At 36.5% G+C, this 15,854-nt stretch overlaps 1 protein-coding gene and 1 long non-coding RNA gene across 23 annotated transcripts in view; one reads left to right on the top strand and one right to left on the bottom strand.

Moving 5' to 3' along the window:
• LOC120428611 (potassium voltage-gated channel subfamily KQT member 1) overlaps positions 1-15,854 on the bottom strand; it is a 404,586-nt gene that overhangs the window by 319,561 nt on the left and 69,171 nt on the right. The window lies entirely within an intron of this gene.
• Positions 5,359-6,694, top strand: LOC120420370 (uncharacterized). The gene is made up of 3 exons (XR_005605844.2): positions 5,359-5,471; positions 5,526-5,674; positions 5,990-6,694. It is a non-coding gene; the product is annotated as an uncharacterized LOC120420370 (long non-coding RNA).

The raw sequence follows: 15,854 nt of genomic DNA, 5'->3' as shown, positions 1-15,854 counted from the left end.
ATAATTCCAGCAATGCTCGCCCTAGCAAACCAGTCTGCCTTAACCCAGTTAATACATTGTTTTTCAATTTGTAAAACCTTATGCCAGCAGCAGAAAAACAAAACACGAATCGATATTCAATTTTCCACTATGAGGGCTCTATCCTTTCTCTCATTATTACCCGTGGAAAATCCCACCCCCGCAGGAGCTTACTTTTCCCACAGGTACGCTCCATTATGCACAATCCTGTCTGATCCTGGAGGAAACCAAAATGTGTTTGTGTGAATGGCAAAAACCAGCTTCCAATCTGCTACAATGATGGTGAATTTTCCATTTTCCACCTGCGATGCTGGGTGGAGCGTGGAAAATTTTCCACAACTCGCAAACAGACAGCTTAATGATGAAGTTACTGTTTTCCATCCTTTTTCTTTCGAATCTTTTTTGATTTGTTTTTGAATGATATTGCTTTGTGTTGTTGTTTTGTTCACTATTAATACGTTATTATGATTTCTCATCAAATATTTATTCATTTGAAAAAAAAAGTTTGAAGCATCAAAAATAAACTTTTGCAAGTCATATTCAAAAAGCCTGGGGTAAGGACTGCCAAGTGGTGCTAAATATAAGCTCAACTAGAATGTCATTTATTATTCCCGGAAATGCAATTAGCTCGATATAATTGCAAATACCACATTGAGTACATTCCGGTTTACGGTTCGTGTTGGAGTCATTATTCATTTGCAAAACGGGTTGCGAGCTATAGCCAGCTGTTAATTGAGGTGCATTGTGCATGCAAAACTAATACTTTTTCTGCGATTTGAAACACGAGTCTAAATCTTTAAAAAATGTTGAAATGACAGGTAAAAACAAACACAGCTCAATTGTCTTTAATTAATTTTTGATTGTCTTCTTTTATTAACAGCTGAATTAATAATTGAAAATGTAAAATAATAATTGTTTGAACACTTTAGATAGAAAAGCCCCGTAGCCCAGTGGTAACGCTTCCGCCTCGTAAGCGGTAGACCGGGGTTCAAATCCCGACTCGGACTATCACAACTGGCGATCTTTTCTCTTCTGGATTCGATTGCTTAGTAAAGGGAAGGCAGTGTATCGTTTTTTTTTTCTTTATTATAGAGTTTTTCAGCCGGAGGCTGGTTCAACTCTTTCGTAGTGTATCGTCACAAACTGGACCTTATCAAGACACATTAGGAATACAATCTATGGAATGTTAACAAAAACCTTAACATGTTTTTAAGTTGATTAATAAACTGTCACTGAATCCGCTTTGTAAATGCCGGCCCCAATACTCTTCAAAGGTGTTCCCTCAGGAACCGAGAAAGATTTACTTTTTTTGTACTCTTTGGATATCAATTGAATGGATTGATAGCTGCACGGAAAGGGGATCGATCGCCAAACCAGTGACCGAATTTTGCTGGGTTGGTTTTGCTGATATCAGCGAAATTTTTCTCTAAACCAGCGAAATTTTTCGCTGAAAAAGGTGGCTGCGCGAAATCAAATCCAGCAACTTGGTTTCGCTGGTTTGTTATTTCCGAAACGGTTTCTTTTCCAGCGAAAGTTTTCGCTGGTTTGATACACATCCTTCCGACAGCCGTCATAAATGTTTGTTATTGTTCACGTTCGGAAGCGATTTGTGGCAATCGAATTGCTTTAGGGGTTTTTTCAAAACAAAAAAGCATGAAAAAGTTCTGCATCAAGTGTTCAGCATTAAAATACATACTCAACAGGTGAGGGTTCTTTTCAATGAAAAGAAGCACGTTTCCATAAAGTTCTCGCAGCAGAAAAATACGGTGCAGTGAAGCTGGAGATGTATTTGTACTGCTGCATAGATGAGTGCACAAATTGTCGCAGGTGGCAGCAAGAATCGTACACAGAAAAAAAACTGTAAATTTACCTGACTCGTAAACCTTGTTTCAGACGTAAATACGGTTCATGTAAATTTGAAAGTCGATGTAATCGGTTGAATGCCACTTAAAGAGCCATATTGTAAAATCAGACAGACTAGCAAAATCAAAACAATGTTGGGCTGCCGCAGGCCGCTTCGGGTGCTCGTATTCGAAGGTTTCTTGCGGCGGGTAACTACCAAGATAAAATTCGCAGTATTCAACGCGGATGGAGACATTTTCGGTCGGTTTTCAGCAAGACGTTACTGCCCCCGTCTGGTTCTGCTGGAGAAACTAAAAACGGGGAACCGTAGACAAATTAAAGTTTCGTGTAGTGAAGAAAACTGTTTCCGCAGCAGATCATGTAGAAGAATGTGTTTTGTTTGGTGTCAGTCACAAAGCTGTGGAAGAGTAGGGTCTTTTGGGAAGCTGGAGGGGGAGTTGGACTCGAAAAGATTTGAAAAGCCGGGGTCCTCAAAAAGCTTTCCCTACTCCGCAGCCTTGGTCAATCGCATCAGAATAGGTTTTTTGCCGTAACAAAATCATAAGGGTAAGTACTTTAATATACTTGGTGTGTCTACTGTCCATATTTGCAGGTTCCTGCCCTGAGTTTGTTGATGTTGGGCGAGCTTCTAGATTCTAAGCAATGACCAGCAATTTTCCGGAACTTGTCTGCATCGATTCAAACACGTATAGTACTCACTGCCAGAGCGCCAATCGTCCCAAGGAATCTTTCGATCGACAGTCAGGGCATCTTTTGTAGTCTGTTTCTAACTCGTCGAACTTTCGTGAGATTTCTACCGAAATCTGTAAAATAACGGTTTCAATCATTATTTCCAGTTCACAAGAGTACAATAATTTGTAATACATATTTTTATAAACTCACAGTTCAAATCACCATCACCATTACAGGTAATATTACTTAGGATTGAGTTGGCCATCGTTGAATGCAATTTAAGCTAAATTTATAACGTTAATTATTAAATATTATTGCTCACACTTGTTTTTTTCTGGGATTCACGATAATTTGCGGAAAAGAAACTTCTTTGACGATGTCAACTCTGTCAACTTGACAGTTGCAACCCCGGGATCTTGGTGGATTAATGTGATGCATTACATAGGTGAGGCATAAAAGGAGTCGACATAAACCACAACAACAAAACTGGGACGTAACTTTTCAAACGGGCGTAACCCTGGATTTAAACAAACAGTCTATTCCACTTACGTAAAGTTTACGTTGAGTGTGAATGTAGTTTCTGGACTCATATATGGAGCCTAACATTTCAAAAGGGCACAAAACTTTTGTAAACAATAGTGTATCCCTTTCACTCAAATGCCAGTTTGCATAAGGTGTGAGAGGGATACACTCTTGTTTACAAAAGTTTTGTGCCCTAATGAAATGGAAAGCACGATATATATAATCACAGTATTTAGAGATTAACATCAATGTAACATTTCTAGGGAATTCATAAAAAATCATATTTTTTTCTTATTTCGTGCTTTAAAAAACAATGCAGAATTCAATGGATGGAAATGTTGTATAAAGCTTGTGTTACTTATTTTATTATTTTATTACCGTTGCAAATATTTTTCAAAGTTTATGTTCCTTGTCTCCGGGTCAAGGGAGGAAGACCAAAAAATTGAAAAAAAACATGACAAATAAAATTATTTATTAGTTTTAACATTTCAATGAAAAAACTATTTTGTTGTTGTTGTTTTACAATCACTATTTTTTTTTGCGAAAAAAAAATACTATACGAACAGTGCATCGAAATTTTATGAAAATGATTATCAACGCAGGAAGCTGCATGTTTAATTTCATTGAAATTTTGATATTTTTTGAAAAAATATGTTTGACCCCTGATTTTTCAAGCCAGGTTTTGCGACATAGACTTTAAAAAATATTTTCAGCGGCCTAAAGTTTTATCGTGGGCGTCTATAATTAGAGTTCGCGCGCGCTGATATGACCGCAGGATAATGGCCACATGACAGCCGCAGAAACAAATTGTTGGCTGTTGTCAAAGGTTGCCTTGAGTTTTCAGCTGACTTTTTGGAAAATATTCAAAACAAATCAAGTTGACAGCCAAATCAACGTAGAATTTCAGTTCAACTTGCTGATTTTTACACTGCGGTAGTAAGGCGGCTATAATCTCCTGTCAGTCACAGCGAAGGAGAAACGTGATTTTATCTCGCTATAAGCAATACTTTTTTTTAGTAAGGAAGTAAGGCCGTTGCAAATATTTTTCAAAGTTAATGTCGCACCCCTTCAAAATTTGTCCGAAAAATCTGGGAGCAAAAAAATATTTTTTCAAAAAACTTTAAAATTTTAATGAAAATAGACGTCTGCATTGATAATCATATTTAGCATGTTTGGGCTGGATTACCAATATTTTGAATTTTTATGAAATTCCAATGCACAGCACCGCAGAAACTTTTTTTTAGCAAAATATTGAATTTTCGTCAATACTTAGATATTTTGGAAACTAATGATAACTAATGGTGTATAATGCATTTTAAAACACTTTTTTCATTCAATTGTTAAAACCATGGCTCTTAAATTCAATTTTCAAACTATTTTATTTTTTAGGCCCCCCTCGACTTTGAACAGAGGCGAGGGACATAACGGCCTAAATAAATTTCATCGATTAAGTTACAAATGTATCGATTATAAACATTCTTCAATGATTTTTACTTTATATTTATCAGTAATTCTAAAGTATTTCCTATTTTCACCTATGGAGTTAAATTTTCTGTCAAGCTTCTATGAAATTAAACGTGACGGTTGTAAAAGTTTCACTCCATGTCACCAGATGACATCGTTCAAATTACTTATTTGAATTCCGGGGGGACATAATTTTCATCATTTGTTAAATTTATCAAAACTTTATGAAAACTTCTTTTAGAAGAACTTTTTACACTTCTCTACTACGGTCAGTATGATTCTATACAATTTCGTACGTATTTATTTTTTACTCCTCAATTTGCGGAAAAATCTCAAACCTATCAAAGTCACCCCGTCACAGCTCTCGTGCTTTGACTGGTACCGTCATCAGGAGTGACATTGGGTCTGGGGTGAGATTGGGTCATACAAAATTGCTGAAATTTATACGACCCAATTTCACCCCCCAGACCCAATGTCACCCCTGATAACGGTACCTTTGACTTGAATTGGCTGAACTTAAAAAAATCCAGTTTTTATAATGCAAATTTGTCCTAAAACCACTTTACAGATTTTTTCGATTCATGTATACATAAATATAGTTATACAGATTTTCAGCGCTGTTAATTTCTGGAGCAACATTTGAAAGGGGCGGTACGACATTGCTCTTACGGCCTTTCATTGCACGCGTTTAAATGGGACGAAATGCAGTAAAAGCAATGTCGTACTGCCCCTTTCAAATGTTGCTCCAGATTTTAACCAATTCAAATATGGCAACACTGTCTAGATATAGGGGTAGTCGACATTCGCGAATTACGACATAAACGCCCGAAATGTCAAACGTGTTTGTGTTTTTTTCTACAGTTTCTTTCATCTGTTTTCGCGTTTTTGAAGCAAAATCGTGAACATCCATCGCTTGGGACTCAATTTTGCAGGTTTGTTTTAGTTTTCCCCCGTACTTTTTGTGATTTAAAATAATTTCCTTACAGCACAATGCTCATACAATCGCGGCTGGACGGCCACATCGACCCGAATCCCGACGTCCAAGGCAGCGCCGGGAGAGCCGCAAGAACGGCTAGAATTCCTGGAAAGATCAAATTCAAGGCCGATCTGGATGGCCTTGATTCAAGTGGATATGGTATGTTTTTACAAATTAAGTGTTTTCCGCACATTATTTCTGGACCAGCACGAGAAAACATTGGAATTAATCATGTTTAATGCTGACAGTTCTGAGTATTTTTTTTCTACAAAACATAAAGTGCTGGTACCTTTCAACCATTGCTGTGTTCAAAAAGTAGTTACGCATTGTCTAATGATTTGAGACATGGTTCCAGCTGTAAAATTGCTTATGTGCCGTTTTCAAATGTTGCATTAAAATTATAAAAAAATAATTAAAAGATCATTAGAAAACTCGTTATTTTGTACTTAGAAATCCTCTACTTTTTCGTTACAGGGATCGAGGCATTTTTGTAAAGGCAAACACGACTGGAAGTACCGAGAATTATGCTGACATTGTGATTTTGGCATGCACGAGGTTACATGATCACAAACTGAACGACTAGGTTTGTAAATACTTCAAATCAAGCGGACCATGATCAAACTAATGGCTCAGCAGTTTAAAATCATTCATAACTTTCGGTTTGATAAAACGGTGAATTTGGCACGTAGGTTATTTTTTCTTCCAGCCCTTATTTATGCAATAATCGTTAGATTAGCATCTACAAGACTAGTTGTTCCCAGTTTATTTTGTATATTTCTCTGTTGGATTTAGAATTTGACATTATTTACAAATTCTTTGCCTTTGACAGTTTAAATGGTTCACTATAGTTTTCCTTTCTGGTCAAACAAACGTACTTTTTGAATATTTTCAGGTGCTAAATTTGACCATAAAGTTAATCAAAGGTGTACCTTTTTATGCTTCGTCAGGCTATAAAGTATTTGAAAATTACATCAGATTCTAGATTCAACGGAGCAAAAAAAATTTTTGGTTGGGTAAATTTACGTAGATTTCATCGGAAATTTACATGTTTTCGTGACATTTTTGTTCGGCGCGTTTACATCGGATGGCATTTAAATTTCCGATGAACTTCATGTAAATTAGCATCATTAATGACGTGCACTTTTGGTACATCATAAATGATGTAAATTTACCCAATTTTTTTTTCTGTGTAGGCGAGGAACTTGACCATGACCGCGGAACAGTTTGTGCTGTGGCAAGTAAGTACAACCTGGTTTATTTTGGCATAGGCTTCTGCCGCCAAAACAAAAAAACAAACGTCGGTGATAAAAAACGCTGATCCAGTGCAAAAAACACTGGTCCAGTGGAAACATTCGCTGAACCAGCGGATTTTTTGCCGGAACCAGTAGAATAATCTCCTGGTTGATTTTGGTACGAGCTGCTGCCGCGGAAAAAAAACCCGGACGTTAGCGATAGAAAACGCTGATCCAGCGTAAAAGAACACTGGTTCAGTGAAGAAATCCGCTGGACCAGCGAATTGTTTCCCAAAACCAGTACAATAATCTCCTGGTTGATTTTGGTGCCCTGCCTTTTTCCAAACCAGCGAGAAAATTTTCTGATTCTAGCAAAGCTGATTCCCCAAACAGCGACATTTTTCACCAAACCAGTGTTTTTTTTCACTGGTTTGGTAGAATTTCATCGGTTTCCAAACCAGCGAAAAAAATTAGCGATTCTAGGTAATTTTTGTGCAGGCTGAGAAATTAGCGACATTTTTCGCTAGTTTTAGCGAACTTTATCGCGATTTGGCGATGGATCCCCTTTCCGTGTGGAATGATTTTTTTTTATCATTTGGCAATTCCATGCCAAATAAGGAACATTAATTGGCAACACTTCTGTTAAATCTTTTGTGCATCATTGAAAAGAAATATTTGTTTTTTTTTTGCAGACAAATCACGGCTTTAAATATGTCTTGTCTATGCTAACTATTAGAGTGACCGAAATTGAACTCTAGTCTAGTCCAAACTTTAGTTAAATTTCATGCCAATTGTTATACTTGTACATCACCTTCACTAATCTCAACAAAAACCTCGAAAATGAAAAACCATCCGGTCCGCATCATGAATGTCTAAATTTGGGCAATCTTCGTTGTTTTGCGGTAAACCACAGGACCTGCCAAAATCTAACCGAACCGTTCCTGTTTCTGCCAACTGCCTGTGCCAGGATTACCCCACCTCCATCCCTCTGCACTGTCGCTAGGATCCGGCATCCTGTTGCACCGATTTGTCCGCGGTTGGCTCATTGGCCTCGCGGAGCAGGAAACGGATTTAGAACAATAGCTGAGCGCGGGCCCCAACGTCGTCGTCGCCGTCGTTTTGCCAACTAACATTGTTCTTCGCCTAGAAACATTTAATATTATATCACGAGCCTGCATCCAACAGCATGATGCCGTTTTTTTTGTTGCAATACTGAAATAGAGATGTAGGATCAAGCTGGAGTGAAAAATGCACTTTTTATATACATTTTTCTCAGTAGGGGATGTCAGTCAATAGTTGAAGAGAATCCATCACAACTTCAAAAGCGATCTACGATTTATACTTTAAGCAACCCTCCCCTAACAAGGGACCCCTCTCTGGAGCAGATTCCAGCCAGAGTCCACAATCCCCGAAAGCCGGACGTAGTTCTAGCTTAGCGTAAAAATAATAGAAACCGCTTTTCCGGGCGGCAACCATTTGTACCACTCTCGGAAGTCGGCAACCGCACGGCTTTCCAAAGCCCCTCGACACCGTCAAGCTCTGAGCATTAGTTTGGGGGGATTTTCGTCCATTTTTTACGTGATACCCGAGCCCATCTGGTCCTAAAGTGGCCTCCAGCGCGCCCACGGCTTATGGCCAGTGGCCAAGGCTGGTGACCTGGTGCCGGGTTTTTAATATCGTTTCCCACTTTAGTACAACTTTTTCACGTAACCAGAATCTACGAGCCTGCCTGGGGCAGGATCCAACTCAAAAGTAAGTAGACGGTGGCCGGTCGATGCCAGGACCAGGAGGAAAAGGAACGCCAGCGTCTGCAGCGTGGTGCTCCAGTTAAGCCAACCCATTTATATGGTCATTATCGGTTTATTTTCCGGCTCTGGCAAGGCCGGGTTGTGTGGGAAATGTTTGGACGATGAAACCATTTTTCCGTAGATATGTGGTAGTGTATGTTGGAGTGTACGTGTTTGCAACAATGATGATATAATCCTTTCGGTATGCTCCCATTAGTGGAATACAGGAAAAAATGCTTCTCCTGTTGAATGTTTCGAGCCAGACAGCAGCGATATGAACTTGAGCATGAGCCAGAAATGCTTGCAATCTAAAATTTCGTATCGTGGAACGATTCCATTTTTTGAAGCAGTAATCTGGTTTCAAAACCAAGATTAAATGAAATCAATGACTTTGTGCTCTCCTGAACTATTAAGTTCAAATTTAGTTTTCTCATTAGTACAAGAAACAATATCATCATAATATCGTAAACTAAGACTTCCTTGCTAAAAAAATAATAATCAATAAGCACGCTATCAAAAATTGAGAAAAACATAAAGAATGTTCAGAAATTGATACATCAACAAATTTGATATGAAAAATGTAATAGCTTTTTCTAAATAATCGATGAGCCAAAATTAAATTTTAAAAATTTTAAATAAGTAACGGAACTTACTTTTAAAATAAAAAGAAGACATGCAGCTGAGCAGTTCTCTCAAATTTCGGTCATTTGTTTTTTTTTTGTATTTTTTAATCCGACTGAAACTTTTTTGGTGCCTTCGGTATGCACACCCGAGCATGGGTAAATAACAAGGGAAATGCGTAATAATACCTTTCTCTGGTATCAATACCAAATTTTGTTATTCCAGGACCCTTTAAAATTTGTCTTAAGGATTATGCAAGAGCAAAATGTGCTATCATACCAATTTGAGGTATTGTTTTGATATTGCAAAATTGCAGAATTTGTCAATGGTCGAACACCACATTTTGGTATTCTTTTGGTATTACAGTATTTTATCAAATTCCTCTGAAACTATGGGAAAATTTTGACCAATTTTGACAAAATAATTAATTTTGCGCTAAAATGATGTCTCAAAGCGAATGCTTTCATTGAAAACCGGAAATTTCAAACTTGATTTTAAACATTTTTGATATACCCCCTAAAGAAATGACTTGAAATTGTGGAAAATTTTCTAAGTCAGGATGGCACATTTTGGTATTATTTTGGTATTAAAGTGTTTTATCAAATTCCTCTGAAACTATGGGAAAATGTTGACCAATTTTGACAAAATAATTAATTTTGCACTAAAATGATGTCTCAAAGCGAATGCTTTCATTGAAAACCGGAAATTTCAAACTTGATTGCATACATTTTTGATATACCCCCTAAAGAAATGACTTGAAATTGTGGAAAAATTTCTAAGTTAGGATGCCACATTTTGGTATTATTTTGGTATTGAAAGGTTTCAATCAATTCCTCAATTTTTTATAAATTTTGATGAGATAATTACTTTTGCGCTAAAATGACTTGAAACCCAAAAATGTTAAAGCTGATTTTAATTTTTTTTTTATATACCCACTAAGATTTTTTTAAAACGTTGAAATTTGTCTAAGTTGGGATAACCAAATACTTAAAAAAACGAGTTAATCGACATTTTATTGAATTTTAGTGAATTTCAATCCAGTTTCATTTTAATAACACTTATTTTTCAATCTTGTTATTTTTAGAATCTTCAAGAACTTCAAACACAGGCCGTTCATCAACGACAAATGCATTCGATGTGGTGAAGAATATCACTAAGAACAACAAGGAATCATCAGGTGAGTAGATTTGGCTGTTGCATATGGATCATTTCCGTTTTTTCACTAACTGCAGCTGTTGCACTAAAAATGGTATGAAAATACCAAATTTTGGTATTTGTTGCGCAAATAACAGGTACCAAAATGTGCTCTTGATTGCCCAGTAATAGATGGTAAAATACCATGAAATCATACCAGAATCATGTATGTGGAAGACCACAGGAATACCAAAATCTGATTTTCCAAGGGCGCGGGAATACCTAAAAATTAAACCATGGCAAACCATGGTATTCAAGCAATGTTCAAAAATCCAGAAGACCTCATTTTGGTATTGAAATGGTTTTATTTTGAGGTATTATTTTACCCTTGGAATAACATGGTTTGGTATTGTTGTGCCCTTCCACATACTGGACTTTGGTATGATTTCATGGTATTTTACCATCTATTACTGGGCAACCAAGGGCACATTTTGGTCCCTGTTATTTGCCCAAGTAATACCAAAATTTGGTATTCTCGTGTTATTTACCCCTGCTCGGGCAAAGAAGCCATTTTGCATCATTAGTTTGTCCATATAATTTTCCATACAAATTTGAAAGCTGTCCATATAAAAATGATGTATGAAAATTCAAAAATCTGTATCTTTTGAAGGAATTTTTTCATCGATTTGGTGTCTTCGGCAAAGTTGTAGGTATGGATATGGACTACACTGAAAAAAAAATGATAAACGGTAAAAAATTTTTGGTGATTTTTTATTTAACTTTTTGTCACTAACAATTGATTTGCAAAAAAAAACAATATTTTTAATTTTTTTTATTTTTCGATATGTTTTAGAGGACATCAAATGCCAACTTTTCAGAAATTTCCAGGTCGTGCAACAAATTTTTGAGCGAGCAATGAATTTTTGAATCAGTACTTATTATTTCACAAAATCAAAAAATTGGTCGCAAAAATTTTTCAACTTCATTTTTCGATGAAAAATCAAATTTGCAATCAAAAAGTACTTTAGTGATATTTTGATAAAGTGCACCGTTTTCAAGTTAAATCCATTTTTAGGTGACTTTTTTGAAAATAGTCGAAGTTTTTCTTTTTTTGAAATTAGTGCACATGTTTGCCCATATTTAAAAAAAATAATTTTGAAAAGCTGAGAAAATTCTCTATATTTTGCATTTTTGCACTCTGTTGATACGACCCTTAGTTGCTGAGATATTGCCATGCAAAGGTTTAAAAACAAGAAAATTGATGTTTTCTAAGTCCCACCCAAACAACACACCATTTTGTAATGTCGATATCTCAGCAACTAATGGTCCGATTTTCAATGTTAAAATATGAAACATTCCAGAAATTTTCCTATCTATTCGAAAAAAATATTTTCAAAATTTTCAAACCTTGAACCTTTGCATGGCAATATCTCAGCAACAAAGGGTCGTATCAACAAAGTTTAAAAATGCAAAATATAGAGAATTTTCTCAGCTTTTCAAATTTTTTTTTTTAAAGGTGGGCAAACATGTGCACCAATTTAAAAAAATGAAAAACGTCGACCATTTCCAAAAAAGTCACCTAAAAATGGATTTAACTTGAAAACGGTGCACTTTATCAAAATTCACTACAGTAATTTTTGATTACAAATTTGATTTTACATCGAAAAATGAAGTTGGGTAATTCTCTACCAACTCACACGAAATCGGGAAAAGTTGCCCCGACCCCTCTTCGATTTGCGTGAAACTTTGTCCTAAGGGGTAACTTTTGTCCCTGATCACGAATCCGAGGTCCGTTTTTTGATATCTCGTGACGGAGGGGCGGTACGACCCCTTCCATTTTTGAACATGTGAAAAAAGAGGTGTTTTTCAATAATTTGCAGCCTGAAACGGTGATGAGATAGAAATTTGGTGTCAAAGGGACTTTTGTGTAAAATTAGACGCCCGATTTGATGGCGTACTCAGAATTCCGAATAAAGGTTTTTTTCATCGAAAAAAACACTAAAAAAGTTTTAAAAAATCTCCCATTTTCCGTTACTTGACTGTAAAAAATTTTGGAACATGTCATTTTATGGGAAATTTAATGTACTTTTCGAATCTACATTGTCCCAGAAGGGTCATTTTTTCATTTAGAACAAAATTTTTCATTTTAAAATTTCGTGTTTTTTCTAACTTTGCAGGGTTATTTTTTAGAGTGTTACAATGTTCTACAAAGTTGTAGAGCAGACAATTACAAAAATTTTGATATATAGACATAAGGGGTTTGCTTATAAACATCACGAGTTATCGCGATTTTACGAAAAAAAGTTTTGAAAAAGTTACTTTTTGCGTTTCTCTTTGTTTCGTCGTCCGTGTCTGTCGCGGGTGACCATGAACGGCCATGATCGATGACGACCAACTTTTTCAAAACTTTTTTTCGTAAAATCGCGATAACTCGTGATGTTTATAAGCAAACCCCTTATGTCTATATATCAAAATTTTTGTAATTGTTTGCTCTACAACTTTGTAGAACATTGTAACACTCTAAAAAATAACCCTGCAAAGTTAGAAAAAACACGAAATTTTAAAATGAAAAATTTTGTTCTAAATGAAAAAATGACCCTTCTGGGACAATGTAGATTCGAAAAGTACATTAAATTTCCCATAAAATGACATGTTCCAAAATTTTTTACAGTCAAGTAACGGAAAATGGGAGATTTTTTAAAACTTTTTTAGTGTTTTTTTCGATGAAAAAAACCTTTATTCGGAATTCTGAGTACGCCATCAAATCGGGCGTCTAATTTTACACAAAAGTCCCTTTGACACCAAATTTCTATCTCATCACCGTTTCAGGCTGCAAATTATTGAAAAACACCTCTTTTTTCACATGTTCAAAAATGGAAGGGGTCGTACCGCCCCTCCGTCACGAGATATCAAAAAACGGACCTCGGATTCGTGATCAGGGACAAAAGTTACCCCTTAGGACAAAGTTTCACGCAAATCGAAGAGGGGTCGGGGCAACTGCTGTGTGAGTTGGCGGAGAATTACCCAGTTGAAAAATTTTTGCGACCAATTTTTCGATTTTTTGATAAAATCAGTATTGATTCAAAAATTCATAGCTCGCTCAAAGATTTTTTGCACAACCTGGAAATGTCTAAAAAGTTGGCATTTGAAGTTCTCTAAAACATATCAAAAAATAAAAAATAAATTAAAATAGTGTTTTTTATGCAAATCAAGTTTTAGTGACAAAAAGTTAAATAAAAAATAACCCATTTTGTTTTTCCTTGTATCATTTTTTTTTCAGTGTACACCCAAAGGAAAAATATATCTCAAAATCTGCAACAGTGGATTTGCTGCAGAAAATGTCACATATTATAACATTTTTTGCAGCAAGCCCGTAGATCATTTATGCCCGCGTGTAAACATGTCAGCGATCTGCAGTTCTCACCAACACATATAATGCTGGCCCGTCCCCGAGCAACACTCCAAAAAAAGAATTGGTGCTTTTTCACCTACATTTCATCAAGCGTCCATGGCGTGGTGGTAGCGTGTCGAATCATTAATCAAGAAGTTGGTGGTTCAATTCTCGTTCTGTTAAGGGTTTTTTTATGAAATACAACAAAAAGCCGTCGGTAATGTCGATAATTGTCGGTAACGGGCAAAAATGTCATACCCCTATATCGCAAAAAATGCATGAGGACAGTTTTCATGCAGATTCTGATATACTTTAATGCCGCCATGCATCACAATCATGCGACCGCCGTTTGGGTGTAGTCCATATCCATACCTACAACTTTGCCCAAGACACCAAATCGATAAAAAAAAATCCTTCAAACGATACAGATTTTGGAATTTTCATACATCATTTTTGTATGGCCAGCTGCCAAATTTGTATGGAAAATTATATGGACAAACTAATGATGCAAAATGGCATCTTTGGGCATACCGAAGGCACCAAAAAAGTTTCAGTCGGATTGATAAATAAAAAAGAAAAAAGACCGATTTCGTAGAGAACTACTCAATACATTTTTCATGCATTGTTCCTTTTGCCCCAACGGGTTGTTCGTCTTGTCCCACCCAGCTGTAGAATGTGCTGAAAAACTATGATTTTTAAATCGTTTTTTTATGGTACAAAACCCGTTTTTTTTTAAACTCGTTTTAACAAAGTCGCATGGTCAAGACTTGGAACAAGATGATTATCAAAATATCCGAGTGACTTTTTTACGTTTTTAACGTCTTACAGCTTTACATACCTGATTATGCAATAACTCAAATGTAATGATGTTGGTCTGTTGAGTTACCTGAAAAAGAAAAACAAATAATTGTAATGAATTTCATCATTTCAATTGATTAATATATAGAATTCATAAACAGGTACTAGTAATTTAACATTCCAACGCCCAAGGCTCCAAAAAAGTAGGAACGGTAACTTCAACTCGCTGGTTCTCGGGCATAACTCACCCAATCAAGATTATTCTTTTTTCCAGTGATTTGTTAGAATGTCTAGATGATTCTAGAACTTTGCAGGGCTTAATTTGATCAAATCTGTAATTTTTGCGATCAAAAACATCGTTCCGACTATTTTTTTTCGCGTGTAAAAAAAATCGCCAAAGATTCCGCGGAGGCAATTGTTTTAAAAAAGGTGGAACGATGTTTTCGGTCGCAGAAATTACAGATTTGTTCAAATCAAGTTCTGCAAAATTTTAGGATCATCTAGACATTCTTACAAATCACTGGAAATAAGAATCGTCCTGATTGGTTGATCAATGCCCGAGAACCAGCGAGTTGAAGTTACCGTTCCACCTTTTTTGGGAGGCTTGGGCGTCCGTGTAAGTTGGACATGCGTTGGGCGTTCCAGTGTTAAAGGAATGTGATTAGATCAGCTTTAAACATGACTTTAAAAGTACTGTGATGCAACTTGACCGCCAAGTCGATCTCATACATAAATGTTGGTCTTGAATTTAGTAGTGGAAATGCAATCAAGGGTGGATTTTAACCCCTATTCGTGGAACTCTACTGATATTCCAAATATTTCTCGTTGGTCACCAAATCAAAAAAAAAATTACAATAGTTTTCCGAATTCAGGTTAATTAAAATCAACCTTCCCATCGAGTGCATCCCCACTACAATGCACATTGTTGTTGATAATTAAATTCCTGACCTTTTCCCTGGACCTTGTAATGTCATAGCCCAGCGATAAACAATAAGATTGTCCTTTCGGTTGTCTCTTGTTTCTAACCCCAAACGATATTGGTTAGTTGGTTCATTCACCAAACTCCGGAGGACCAATTTACAACACAAATCCAAGTTCGATGACAAAGCCCGGCCCTCTAGCCACTTTCCCAACGACAACAGTTTGCATAAGTAGTTTACAGTTTTGCTAAACTGTGTCCATGTTTAACTTTTGACTCCAGGGGGCCAACGATCGAAGCCTTCGAAGAATCGATAGACACCGTCGTCGTTCCAAGGGAGATACCAGCACCGGATAGTGTCCTGACGAAGCTTTTGTGAAGGTGAAGGTGGTGAGTATATTTGTCCTTGTTAGGACGGAGTAGTTTAGTGCTGGTGTGTCCCATTAGTGCAATCAGC

This window comes from Culex pipiens, chromosome 3, assembly GCF_016801865.2.
Source record: "Culex pipiens pallens isolate TS chromosome 3, TS_CPP_V2, whole genome shotgun sequence".
NCBI lineage: Eukaryota > Metazoa > Arthropoda > Insecta > Diptera > Culicidae > Culex > Culex pipiens.
This window is presented reverse-complemented; position numbering and strand designations above follow the sequence as displayed.